At 45.8% G+C, this 12,730-nt stretch overlaps 1 protein-coding gene across 16 annotated transcripts in view; it reads right to left on the minus strand.

Annotated features, from left to right (window-relative positions):
- The window catches only part of hmbox1a (homeobox containing 1a), a 71,192-nt gene that overhangs the window by 58,129 nt on the left and 333 nt on the right, over positions 1-12,730 (minus strand). The window lies entirely within an intron of this gene.

The raw sequence follows: 12,730 nt of genomic DNA on the forward strand, positions 1-12,730 counted from the left end.
TATTTCAATGCCAATCAATCATTCAAAAGAAAATACTTCAAGCTGTAAATTAATTTTTTGCTAATTACATTAAACATGATCTATTATTGCAGAAAACTGTCCTGCACAATTTTGTGAAATTGTTTCTTAGACTGATTCTTTCCATGCGTATATCGTTACATTTTGTTATTGACCCATCAGGTCAGCACCAACTATCTTGCACCCATGCCACCCAGCGAGCAGAGTCGGTATAGATTTATGAAATCTAAAATGCCTATGACAAATCTATTGGAATGGGGGGGGGGGGGGGGGGGGGGGGGGGGGGGGGGGGGTGGGGGGGGGGGGGGGGGGGGGGGGGGGGGGGGTATGGGAATGGAAGAAAGCGAGAAATGGAAACAAGAAGTCAGTCAAGAATGATAAATCCACTGCTGACATCCAGGGTCTCATACGTAAGCTTAAATTCTACACACAACTTCCTTTACAGTTAATATTTTCTGAGAAATAACTTCAATTTATCTACAAAGGAAATGCAGTACAGATCTCAGATAAAGAATTATAAGATACAAGTTTGGAAAATAAACTATGGTACAGGCCAGAATAGCCGATTTTGCTATTCCAATTAATATGCAAAAGTACAGCACCAAGGCGCACTTGATGACTTAGATATATTAAATTACTGGATGAGTAATCAGAAATCAGGACTACTGCTGTAGAGAAACAAATCTGAATCTCAACACAGCAGCTACAGAATTTTAATTTGTGATTGCAAACATTTGGAATAAACCAGGAATACCATTGTTATGACCTTTTCAAACCAATTTATTTAATTATTTAAATGCCAGGCTGCCAAGTCAGCTGCTTGCATAACTCCAGAATTAATATGTTCATGGACAAAAAGGAATAAACAAAGGAGCTGAAAGCATGGCAGGTCATTAAGAAAGGCCTATGTTTGCAGAGCCGCAGGAGTTTCGACCGCCCAGATCAAGGGAGCTTCGACCGCCCCGACGTGGGGGCTTCGATCGCCGGCTGCGGGAGCTTCGATCGCCTCGACTGCCCGAGAATAAAGAGTTTAGAAGATTAGACTTTATTGCACAGTGAGGAAAGTGGAATCCGCTATGGTGGATGTTTATGTTAACTTTTATGTAGTTGTGTGCCTTGTTGCTTTTTATAGTATGACTATATGGTAAGTCGAGTTTCACTGTACCTTAGTTGGTACACGCGACAATAAAATACCTTTGAAGAAGAAATTTAATTTATTTTCATCCCAGGATAAACAGGCAGCTGTGAGCTTGCTCATTATGTCCACATCCAACAAAAGGATAAAAAGGTACAGCATCGACCACTGACTCGTACATCAAAATCTCAATTCCTGTTATTTCATTATAATAAACATCCAGCTCAACACAAACCCAAAAAGGTAGGATATTATAATCCTTGTCAAAAAGATCTTAGTATTAAAATGACACGCCTCAATCTATACAAAGCCAAATGCTCAAGAGCCCCATGTTAATAGGTAAACGACAGAGGCTAAAACTTTAGAAATAAAGATTAAAATAGCAATATATGAAGACAGATGCCCGTTGACTATACTCGAGTAGGTTCTGCCTATTCGATGCAGATAATGCTGCACATCAGGTGACAAGTTAAAACCAAGGTCCATCTACATTTTGTGAAATCTGGAGATCTTAGGATATTTAACAGGAGAAAGTTCCCCAAGCCAACAGTATTCATATCCACACAATTGGAAACATTTATTTGTTGTACGTGCTACATTGTTACATTGAAATTGCTACCATATTTATTGACAAAATGGAACTAATTTGAAATTATCAAGCTGTAAAGTGCTTCACCAATGAGAGGACATGAAAAGGAGCCCAATTACAAACATTATTCTGTCAAACAACACGACATGAATTCCGAAATGAAAGACAATAAATTCAATCACATGAAAATCCTGGAAAGAGTACAGGACTGTATAAAAGGGTTAGGAAATAGTGTACTAAGAGGCATAATGTCATGAAAAGGAAGTATACACTAGCTAACCATCGATCAACATTCTAACTGAGGAATAGGAGATAGGAATACAGGTGCACAACCTTTTATCCGAAAGCCTTGGGACCAGCCACTTGTCGGATTTCGGACATTTACGGATTTCCGAATGGAAGATTTTTAGCGTAGATTAGGTAGGTAGCGCGGGCGGCTTGAAAAGTCTGGAGTGACTGCCTCCTCCCCGGAGACCGGGGAATCATTGTAAATCATTGCATAAATGTTAGTCAGTTAGTTTGGAGGGATTTTATGTGGTGGTGGTGGGGTGGGTGGGTGAAGGGGTAAACTTTAATTCTTAGTCCCCTGCCTGGTCGGCGACTCCCAACATCGCGGAGCTGGGGGCTCCGTCCAGCTGCGGGCGGCGCCGGTTGTAGCTCCGACCCCGGCAACTCGACCCCTGGCTGCGCGGCGCTCCAAATCCAGCGCCGCCCGCAGCCCCCAGCTCCGCGAACGTTGGGAGAAGGCCTCCAAACTAACTGACTAACATTTAAGCAATGATTTACAGATGTTTAAGTGTCTCCCCGGTCTCCGGGGAGGAGGCAGCCGCTACAGCAGTACAGACCTGGGTTGACCGTGGGTCGTTTCGGGTCAAGTTTGGCGCCAAACGCGAGCTTTGGTGTGCAGATGACATCCTGGAAAAAATGGCCGGTTTTCGGAGTTTTTCGGTTTCCGGAACACCGGATAAAAGGTTGTGCACCTGTAGTTGTCAACTTATATTGTCAGGTTTAAGAAGGTGGCAACAGATGGAGGTTATGAGGAATATAAAATGAAGAGGAAAGAACTCAAGCGGGCAATTAGATAGGCCAGGAAGTGTCATGAAATGTCATTGCAGGGCTCGAAATTAGCAGTTGCCCGGGTGCCATAGACCACCTAAAGTGATGCCGGGCAACCTACACGCCGAGTCATTTTGCCCGGCTTGGCACTACAGATACTGGTTTATACCGAAGATAGACCCAAAAAAATGGAGTAACTCCGCGAGTCAGGCAGCATATCTGGAGAAAAGGAACATGTCGGCGACGGAAGTATTGCGGGGCAAGGATATTAGGTCCGTGGTGACGAAGGGTCGGAGCAAATGATGGGCCCCGCACATCGGCGACAGTGGCTCCATCTCCTCCCACACCCCGTCCACCCCGATAGCGGCCGCTGCCTGCCACTCTGCCAACGGCACTTTCAAAACAACCCCTTCCGCACGCCGAGGACGGGAGGAGGGAGGGAGGGGGAGGCCTCCTTTCGCCGTCTGAAGCAGCTGCATCAAAGATCCTATAGCTATAGGATCTTTGAACTGCACTGCTCGGCCCCGCACCTTGCTGTTGGCTGGCGGAGAAGGGGAGGCGGTGGCGAGGAGATCCCAACCGCCTCCCCCTTTGATGGCGGCACTTGGCTCATTCATCCTATAATGATCCCCTCATTCATCCTGTACTAATCCCCTCAGTCATCCTGTAGTGATCCCCCATTCATCTTTTACTGAACCCCTAATTCATCCCGTACTGAGCCCCTCATTCATCCTGCACAGACCCTCCAATCCACACTGTACTGATCCCCCCCATTAATCCTGCGCTGATGCCCCCCCATCCATCCTGTACTGATCCCCCCCATTCAAGAAGAATGGGGGGGGAAAGAGTCTGAAGAAGGGTCGTGACCCAAAACGTTGCCCATTTCCTTCACTCCATAGATGCTGCCTCACCCGCTAAGTTTCTCCAGCACTTTTGTCTACCCCCAATCATCCTGTACTGAACCCCCCATTCATCCTGTAGAGATCCCCATTCATTCTGTACTGATCACGCCCTTCATCCTGCGCTGATCCCCCCCATCCATCCTGCACTGAACCCCGCCCATTCATCCCGTACTGATCCCCCCCATTTAACACCACTGACATCCCCCGTGCTCCCCCCTCACAATTTTACATACTCCAACCAACACGTACTAATTCACCTGCCTCCATCCATCCCGCACCGATTGCCTTCTCAACCCCCCAACCCGCCATCTATCCACCCCAACACTGATTCACACACCACCCCGCCCCAGACCCCATTGTGCTGGAAATGTCTTCAGAGCGAACATTGACAATGTTTGATAATGGAATGCAATCAAATGTGTTTTAATTCCCAATGTTATTATTTGTTTTAGTCCATAAAGATGGATTAATTAAATTGTGAACACGTGAAACATTAAAACCACATTGTACGATTGTCACTGCTACCGTTGACGCGTTATTACAGAATTCATTTTAACTGCAAATCAATGCTCTTGATATGGAGTATCAGTACTGTAGTTATTTAATTAGCAACATTCACAACTATACGTTGGATTTATCCAGGTTTTACTTCTACAGTCGGTCATATACATCATAAATTTGGTCAGGAGATATTTTAGTTGAAATTTTAACGTTAATTCTAAAGTGGCAATGATGGATACAGCGTTTATCAATAATTTTTTTTTAATCTAGTGAGTACAAACTGGGTATCTTCATGCTGTTCACAACACGTACATCTAATCTGAATGTACGGTAATGTGGCGTTTTGACACATTTAAACATTTTACCAAAAGAACATTTATTCAGGATTTATTAACACAGGTTGATCATACGCTGAATAATCCAACCACATTTTTGTTTGGAAGTGGAAAGAACTAATAGAAATTGCATTAATTGCAATGTGTAAAAAAAGTTGAGATACTGTATTATAATTTTGCTGCATGTCATTGTGGTATATATCATGTCTTGATTGGTGAATATGTTTAGTTTGTGACTTTATTTGAAGCAGATATATTATATGTGAATTGAATCGAATTCCTTTATTTGTCACTCAGACCTTTCGGTCTGAACGAAATGTCGTTGCCTGCAGCCATACAATAAACAACACACAATAAAAACAAATTAACATCCACCACAGTGAGTTCACCAAGCACCTCCTCACTGTGATGGAGGCAAAAATCTTAGGGTTGCTGTCTCTTCCCTCCTCTTCTCCCTCTGCGCTGAGGCGATACCCCACCGGGCGATGGTAAGTCAGTCCCGCGGTTCAAGCTCCGCGGCCCGGGGGTGGTCGAAGCTGCCGCCCTCCAGTCCAACGGACGCAGTTGTTGCCACAGGAGCTCCGGAAAACAGGCATCAACCTGTGACCTGCGAGCTCCCGACAATGTCATCCACTGGCCCGCGACCGAGCCCTGGATTCAGGTCGCTGCCGCCAGAACGCCGCCCCAGCCACCGGAGCACCGTCTCTGTCCCGCACCGGGCCGCCCTCACGGGAGCGTCTCAACCCCGCACCGGGCCGCCCACACGGAAGCGCCTTCCAGCCGGGAGCCGGGCCGCCCACACGGGAGCGCCTTCCAGCCCCGCACCTGGCCGCCCTCACGGGAGCGCCTCAGCCACCAGAGCACCATCTCCGCCCCGCACCGGGCCACCCACACGGGAGCTTCTCAGCCCCGCACCGGGCCGCCCTCACGGGAGCGCCTCAGCCACCAGAGCACCATCTCCACCCCGCACCGGGCTGCCCTCACGGGAGCGTCTCAGCCCCGCACCGGGCCGCCCTCACGGGAGCGTCTCAGCCCCGCACCGGGCCGCCCCCACGGGAGCGCCTGCCAGCCGGGAGCCGGGCCGCCCTCACAAGAGCGTCCACCCTCACCGGAGCGCCGAGTCGTGCCCTGCCCGAACGCCGCCGCAGCTCGAAGACGGCCAGCCTCGCGTTGGTAAGTCCTGGCTGGCTCTAACTCCGGAGCCTCGAGGTCGGTCGCAGGTTGGATCCTCCACTTCATCCAAGCATATTATCGCACGCCTCATGTAAACTGTCTTAAATGACCACCTAAACTGTCATTTGGCAACCTAAAAAGCTGTCAAGGTTGCTCGGCTGGCAACAGGAAAAAAAAGTTAAGTGATGTCCTATACATCAGGTCATGTCTCACTAACTGGGTCGCGTTTTTGGAGGAAAAAACAAAGGATGAAGGTAGGTGGTGGATGTTCTATCCATGAATTTTACTAAGGCTTATAGTAAGGTCAAGTCAAGTTTATTCGTCATACACATACGAGATGTGCAGTGAAATGAAAAGTGGCAATGCTCGCGGACTTTGTGCAAAAAGACAAACAAACAACCAAACAAACTACAAACAGAATCACATATTCTTTTACATATTAAATATTGTGGGCGGAAGGAAAAAGGTTCAGTAAAGTTAGTCCCTGGTAAGATAGGAGTTTACAGTCCGAATGGCCTCTGGGAAGAAACTCCTTCTCAACCTCCGTTCTCATGGCATGGCAACGGAGGCGATTGCCTGACCGTAGCAGCTGGAACAGTCCGTTGCAGGGGTGGAAGGGGTCTCCCATGATTTTATTGGCTCTGAGGTTGCACCTCCTGATGTATAGTTCCTGCAGGGGGGCGAGTGAAGTTCCCATAGTGCGTTCAGCCGAACGCACTACTCTCTGCAGAGCCTTCTTGTCCTGGGCAGAGCAATTCCCAAACCAAATGGTAATATTTCCGGACAAGATGCTTTCCACAGCCGCTGAGTAGAAGCACTGGAGGATCCACGGAGACACTCTGAATTTCCTCAATTGCCTGAGGTGGTAAAGGCACTGCCTTGCCTTACTCACGAGTGCTGAGGCGTGTGATGACCATGTCATATCCTCAGAGATGTGGACTCCCAGGTATTTTAAACAGCTCACCCTATCCACAGGATCCCCATTTATCCTCAATGGTGTGTACGTCCTCGGATGATGATGTGCCCTCCTAAAGTCCATGATCAGCTCCTTCGTTTTTTTGATGTTCAAGAGGAGGCTGCTGTCCTGACACCAGAGTGCTAGATCAGCCACCACCTCCCGGTAGGCCTTCTCATCGTTGTCTGAGATCAGGCCCACCACCACAGTGTCATCAGCAAACTTGATTATTGAGTTGGAGCTGAACCTACCCGCATAGTCATGCGTGTACAGGGAGTACAATAGGGGGCTGAGGACGCAACCCTGGGGCGATCCTGTGCTCAATGTGAGGGACTTCGATATATTCCCTACCATCTTGACTACCTGGGGCCTGGCGGTGAGAAAGTCCAGGGCCCAGGCACACAGGAGGGTGTTGAGCCCTAGTTCCAGTAGCTTCTCGGCCAGTCTGGTGGGGACTATCGTGTTGAAGGCTGAACTGAAGTCTATGAACAGCATCCTCACGTAGCCCCCCTTCTGGCTGTCAAGATGAGAGAGAGCGGTGTGCAAAACCTGGGAACGACATCGTCCGTGGATCCGTTCGGACGGTATGCGAACTGTAACGGGTCTATGTTGCGAGGGAGGAAGGCGCAGATGTGTTTCTTCACCAGCCTCTCAAAGCATTTCATGACCACTGAAGTAAGGGCCACCGGATGGCAGTCATTCAGACAGGTCCCTCATAAGGGTCAGGATTCACAATTACTTTATCGTATGGATTTGCAACTGGCTTAGTCAGAAGACAGGAGGTTGGGGTGGGATGTAAATATTCTGGATAGAGGTCTGTGGACAGAGGGGTTTGCAGGGATCTGTGCTGGGATCTCGTCTATTTGTGATATATACAAATAACCGAGACGTAAATGCTAATGGGTTGGTGAGTAGGTTTGGTGACGACACCAAAATTGGAGGAGTTGCAGACAGTGAAGAAGGCTTCAGAAGGTACAGCAGAATATAGATCAGCTGGAAATGGGCAGAGAAGTTGCAGATGGAGTTTAACCCGAGCAAGTGCTGTCAAGATTGCACAGAAACCTGATTAACGGTAAAACAAGGTCTTGATTACAGAATGGAGGTTACAGAAAGATTTAAATAGGTAACAAACTAGATCTTGTTTACAAACTGGAGGTTACAGAGAGACTTAATTACGTACCAAACTCGGTCTTGATTACAGAATAAAATTATTATCCACTTAGTTGACTGTAGATCTAATTTTTTGTTTCAACATTGGGTGCATGCTATAACATAATTAATGAGGCTCCTAAAACGTGGGTGCTGTCACTGTTGCATTCCATGTCTTTACTTTTAGTCTTTGCCTGTGGTTCCCTGTTACCACATTAGCACAATCCACATCCCTATTTACCAATTATTAGCTCTCACTATTCTTTCCCCTACAACACTGTTGAGGTGGCCGCATAATTGCCGCACATTTTGTCGGTCAAATACATCACAGTTGGTATAAACTGATGTTTAAGGTGGTTAATTGGGCATCAATCAAGCAGGCTGCTTTTTGCCCAGATGCTATCCAGTTATTGGAGCTACAGTCAATCTCTGCAAGTAGACAATATCCCATCACACTCTTGCTCCGTGCCTAATAGATGATGGAAAGTTTTTGGGATGCCGGGAGCACTGTGACTTACCGCAGGATATCCAACTTCCATCCTACTCTTGAAGTGACAGTATTGATGCATTCAGGGCTCGAAATTAACGGTTGCCCGGGTGCCATTGACCACCCAAAGTGCAGCCGGTCAACATAAACGCAGAGCCATTTTGCCCGGCTTGACCCTATTGTGCTTCATGGTCTTCAGAGCGAACATTGACTATGTTTGATAACGGAATCCATTCAAATGTTTTAATTCGCAATGTTATTATTTGTTTTGACAACTTTAAACATATTACCAAAAGAACATTTGCTGCAGTTATGTTCTTTGGCCATCTCTTGTCAGTTAGTGTAATGTTTAACCCGTCTGATGGGTATAGTTGGTTTTAACAGCTATTATCATAAAATGCCTTCAGAAATTTCCTTGCAACCTGTATATTTTGGTATGGATAAATTATGTGGGAAGCAAGAGTGTTTCTGCATCAATAGCAATAACGACCCATGCTAAGGCCATGTCATGATAATTTTTGGTCCTTCACAGAGAACATGCTTGCATCAATCTGTAGTGTGCATGGTTAAGCATATATGTTACCATGGTCCAGGATTTATTGACACAGGTTGATCATACGCTGAATAATCCAACCACATTTTTGTTTGGAAGTGGAAAGAACTATTAGAAATTGCATTAATTGCAATGTGTAAAAAGAGTTGAGATACTGTATTATAATTTTGCTGCATGTCATTGTGGTATATATCATGTCTTGATTGGTGAATATGTTTAGTTTGTGAGTTATTTGAAGCAGAAATAATATGTGAATGAGAAACTCAGTGGATGCGACAGCATCTATGGAGCGAAGGAAATAGGCAACGTTTCGGGCTGAAACGTTGCCCATTTCCTTCGCTCCATAGATGCTGCTGCACCAGCAGAGTTGCTCCAGCACTTTTGTCTACCTTCGATTTTCCAGCATCTGCAGTTCCTTCTTGAACATAATATGTGAATGCTTAATTGAGCATAATTCCGAATGGCAACTACGCATTTCTTCCGAGCACATTAGCGCACGCGTCATGCAAACCGTCTTAAATGACCACCTAAACTGTCATTTGGCAACCTAAAAAGCTGTCAAGGTTGCCCGGCTGGCAACAGGGAAAAAAAGTTAAGTGAGAGCCCTGTGCATGTGGTTCATTTGAGCTTCTGGTCAATAGTGAAGCCCAGTATGTTCTTCTTCTTGTATATGGGGTGCACAGTCTAAAGTTGTAGGACAACTTGTTCTATTTGATCTTATTTGATTGTGCACACCAGGTTGATTGCACTCGTCGAAACAGGGAGGACCACGTGAAGGTTGCAATCTCCCAGCCCCCAGTATGTTGATGATGGTGCACTCAGCAATAGTAATAACATTCAAAATCACAGGTAGTTGACTGAACTCTTTTTTTATTGAAGATGGTCTATGCCTGGCACTTTTTTGACAGGAGTTCTACTTTCACCTGCAGAATGACTGCAAATAGAAATGAGCAATATGCAATCATTTGTGAACATTCCTGCTTAGAGTCATGGAACGTTGCAGCATGGAAACAGGTATTCCAACTCAATTTGCCCATGCTGACCAAGATGCTCCATCTGCACTAGTCCCACCTGCGTTTGGCCCATATCCCTCTAAACCTTTCCGCTCAATCTACCTGTCCAGCTTAGATTGGCAACTGCTCTTCCCAAGACCGCAAGAAATTGCAGTGGACGCAGTCGAGAACATCGTGTAAAGTAACCCCATCGTTACCACCTACATTTCATCCAGGAAAGCAACCAACATAATCAAGGACCACTCTCACTTTGGTCATTCTCTCTTCTTCCCTCTCCCATTGGGCAGTCTTCCCCCCTCTCCTGTCAGGCAGAAGAAACAAAAGCTTGAAAGCACATATCACTAGATTCAAGGGCAACTTGTTCCCAGACTCCTGAATGGACCTTTCATATGTCAAGGACGAATTCCTGATCTTCCAATCTAACTAGCTGCAGATCTTGCATTTTTTAAATCTGCATTTTCTCTATAGCTGCGACACTATATTCTGCCTGTTTCCTTTCATGTTTGCACTACCTATTGTACTTGTGTATAGCTTGATTGCACTAATATATGATATGATTTGCCTGTATAGCATGCACTAATACAAAGACCAATGAGTGCCTTGGGAAAGCATTCAGTTCAAAATAAACACCACGTGTAACTCAGATTGCCATGAAATTCCTTTTATGTAGCAGTTTTCATAAAAAAACAACCAAAGGGGCTTTACAGAAATGGCATATTTCTAAAATGTGGTCACTGTTGTAATGCAAAAAAAAGTGATAACTGATTTGCACATTGCAAAGTTTCACAAACAGCTATATAATAATGACCAGAAAATTCATTTAAAAGTGATGTTGGCAAAGTGTTAAATGTGTATATTACATCCACTTGGAAGCAAAACACAAACAGGAATGATCAATTATTTAAATTGAAAGATTTAACAATTTGAGGCTCAATCCATAAATGGCCTGTCATCCCATATTTTTTTTATTAATTACTGTTTACAGGATCAAAACAATTAGGCCACTACAACAAATTTGTAACACTCTTGGAATTTGTCTTGGTATTGTATAATATATTATGGGTAAGGACCAGCTCCGCTAGGCGGAGGAGCGTATCCGAGACGGGGATTGGTTGGTTCGCCGGACGTGGAAGAAATGGAGGGCTTTGAGACCCTCCTGGTGGGGGATGGAGGTGTAGAGTGACTGGAGACTACACTTCTTCCCACCCTGCTTCCTGTAAGGACTCCATCCCCTACTCCCAATTCCTCCCTCTACGCTGCATCTGCACCCAGGATGAAGTGTTCTACACCAGGGCATCGGAGATGTTCTCATTCTTCAGGGAATGGGGGTTCTCCTCTTCTACCATAGATGAGGCTCTCACCAGGGTCTCTTCTATACCTCGTGACTCTGCTCTCACTCCCCATCCCCCCACTCATAACAAGGGCAGAGTCCCCCTTGTCCTCACCTCCCACTCTACCAGCCGTCACATACAACAAATAATCCTCCGACATTTTCGCCACCTCCCACGTGATCCCGACACGTGCCACACCTTCCCATCTCTTCCCATCTGCTTTCCACAGAGACCGCTCCCTCCGTAATTCCCTGGTCAATTCGTTCCTTCCCACCCGAACCACCCCCTCTCCGGGCACTTTCCCCTTGCAACTGCAAGAAATGCTACACTTGTCGCTTTACCTCCCTCCTTGACTCCATTCAAGGACCCAAGCAGTCTTTCCAGGTGCGGCAGAAGTTCACCTGCACCTCCTCCAACCTCATCTATTGCATCCGCTGCTCTAGATGTCAGCTGCTCTACATCGGTGAGATCAAGTGTAGGCTTGGCGATCGTTTCGCCGAACACCTCCGCTCGGTTCGTAATAACCAACCTGATCTCCCGGTGGCTCAGCACTTCAACTCTCCCTCCCATTCCGAATCAGACCTTTCTGTCCTGGGCCTCCTCCATGGCCAGAGTGAGGACCACCGTAAATTGGAGGAGCAGCACCTCATATTTCGCTTGGGCAGTTTGCACCCTGGTATGAACATTGACTTCTCTAATTTTAGGTAGTCCTTACTTTCTCCTCCCCTTCTCAGCTCTTCCTCAGCCCTCTGGCTCCACCTCCCACCTCTTCCTTTCTTCCTCCTGCCCTTCTCTCCCCCCCCCCCCCCCCCCCTCCTCCCACCAGTCTGAAGAAGGATGACCCGAAACGTTGCCTATTTCCATTTACAAACAAGCTCAAATTGTGTCACAAAATTGCAGTTATTGGGGGCTTGATCTTTAAAGTGAAATATAGTATCTGTTATCCTTTGTGAGAAATAAAGTATTACATAGTATCAATTTAAAATAACACAGTAATGACAGAATCTCTGACTTTCAAATTGCCACAGCACACTTAAGAGTGCTGCATTCGTTAAATAAGACTTTAAAAATCGAGATATAAATGACACAGTAATCATAGCAATAAAGTTGTCACATTTAAGAATATCTGCCCCCATGATCTTTAACAGAATATACACGATATTGAAAATCATTGATAATATCATAACTCAGACATACTTGATTATTATACAGGTGTTTAGCCTCCACAAGGAAACTAACTAAGTCACCAAGTAAAATACAGTCCAGAAGTCCACCACAAACTTATTTACCCAAATGTCATTGTGGAGATAATCTTTCATAACTTTCAAACAATAATGAAAATCCTGTATTATGAACTGTTACGTCTTATTCAAATGTGGGACCACTCGTTCAAGGTGTCACATATATTTTGATGTATTGTACTTTGGACAAATCACTCCTTGTATCTTAAAAAAAAGCCTGCAATCACGCTGATAGAGAAAAAAACACATTTGCCCCTAAAATTCCTCTGCAATATACTTCAGAGAACACGAA

This window comes from Leucoraja erinacea, chromosome 8 (genome assembly GCF_028641065.1).
Source record: "Leucoraja erinacea ecotype New England chromosome 8, Leri_hhj_1, whole genome shotgun sequence".
Classification (NCBI taxonomy): Eukaryota; Metazoa; Chordata; class Chondrichthyes; order Rajiformes; family Rajidae; genus Leucoraja; species Leucoraja erinaceus.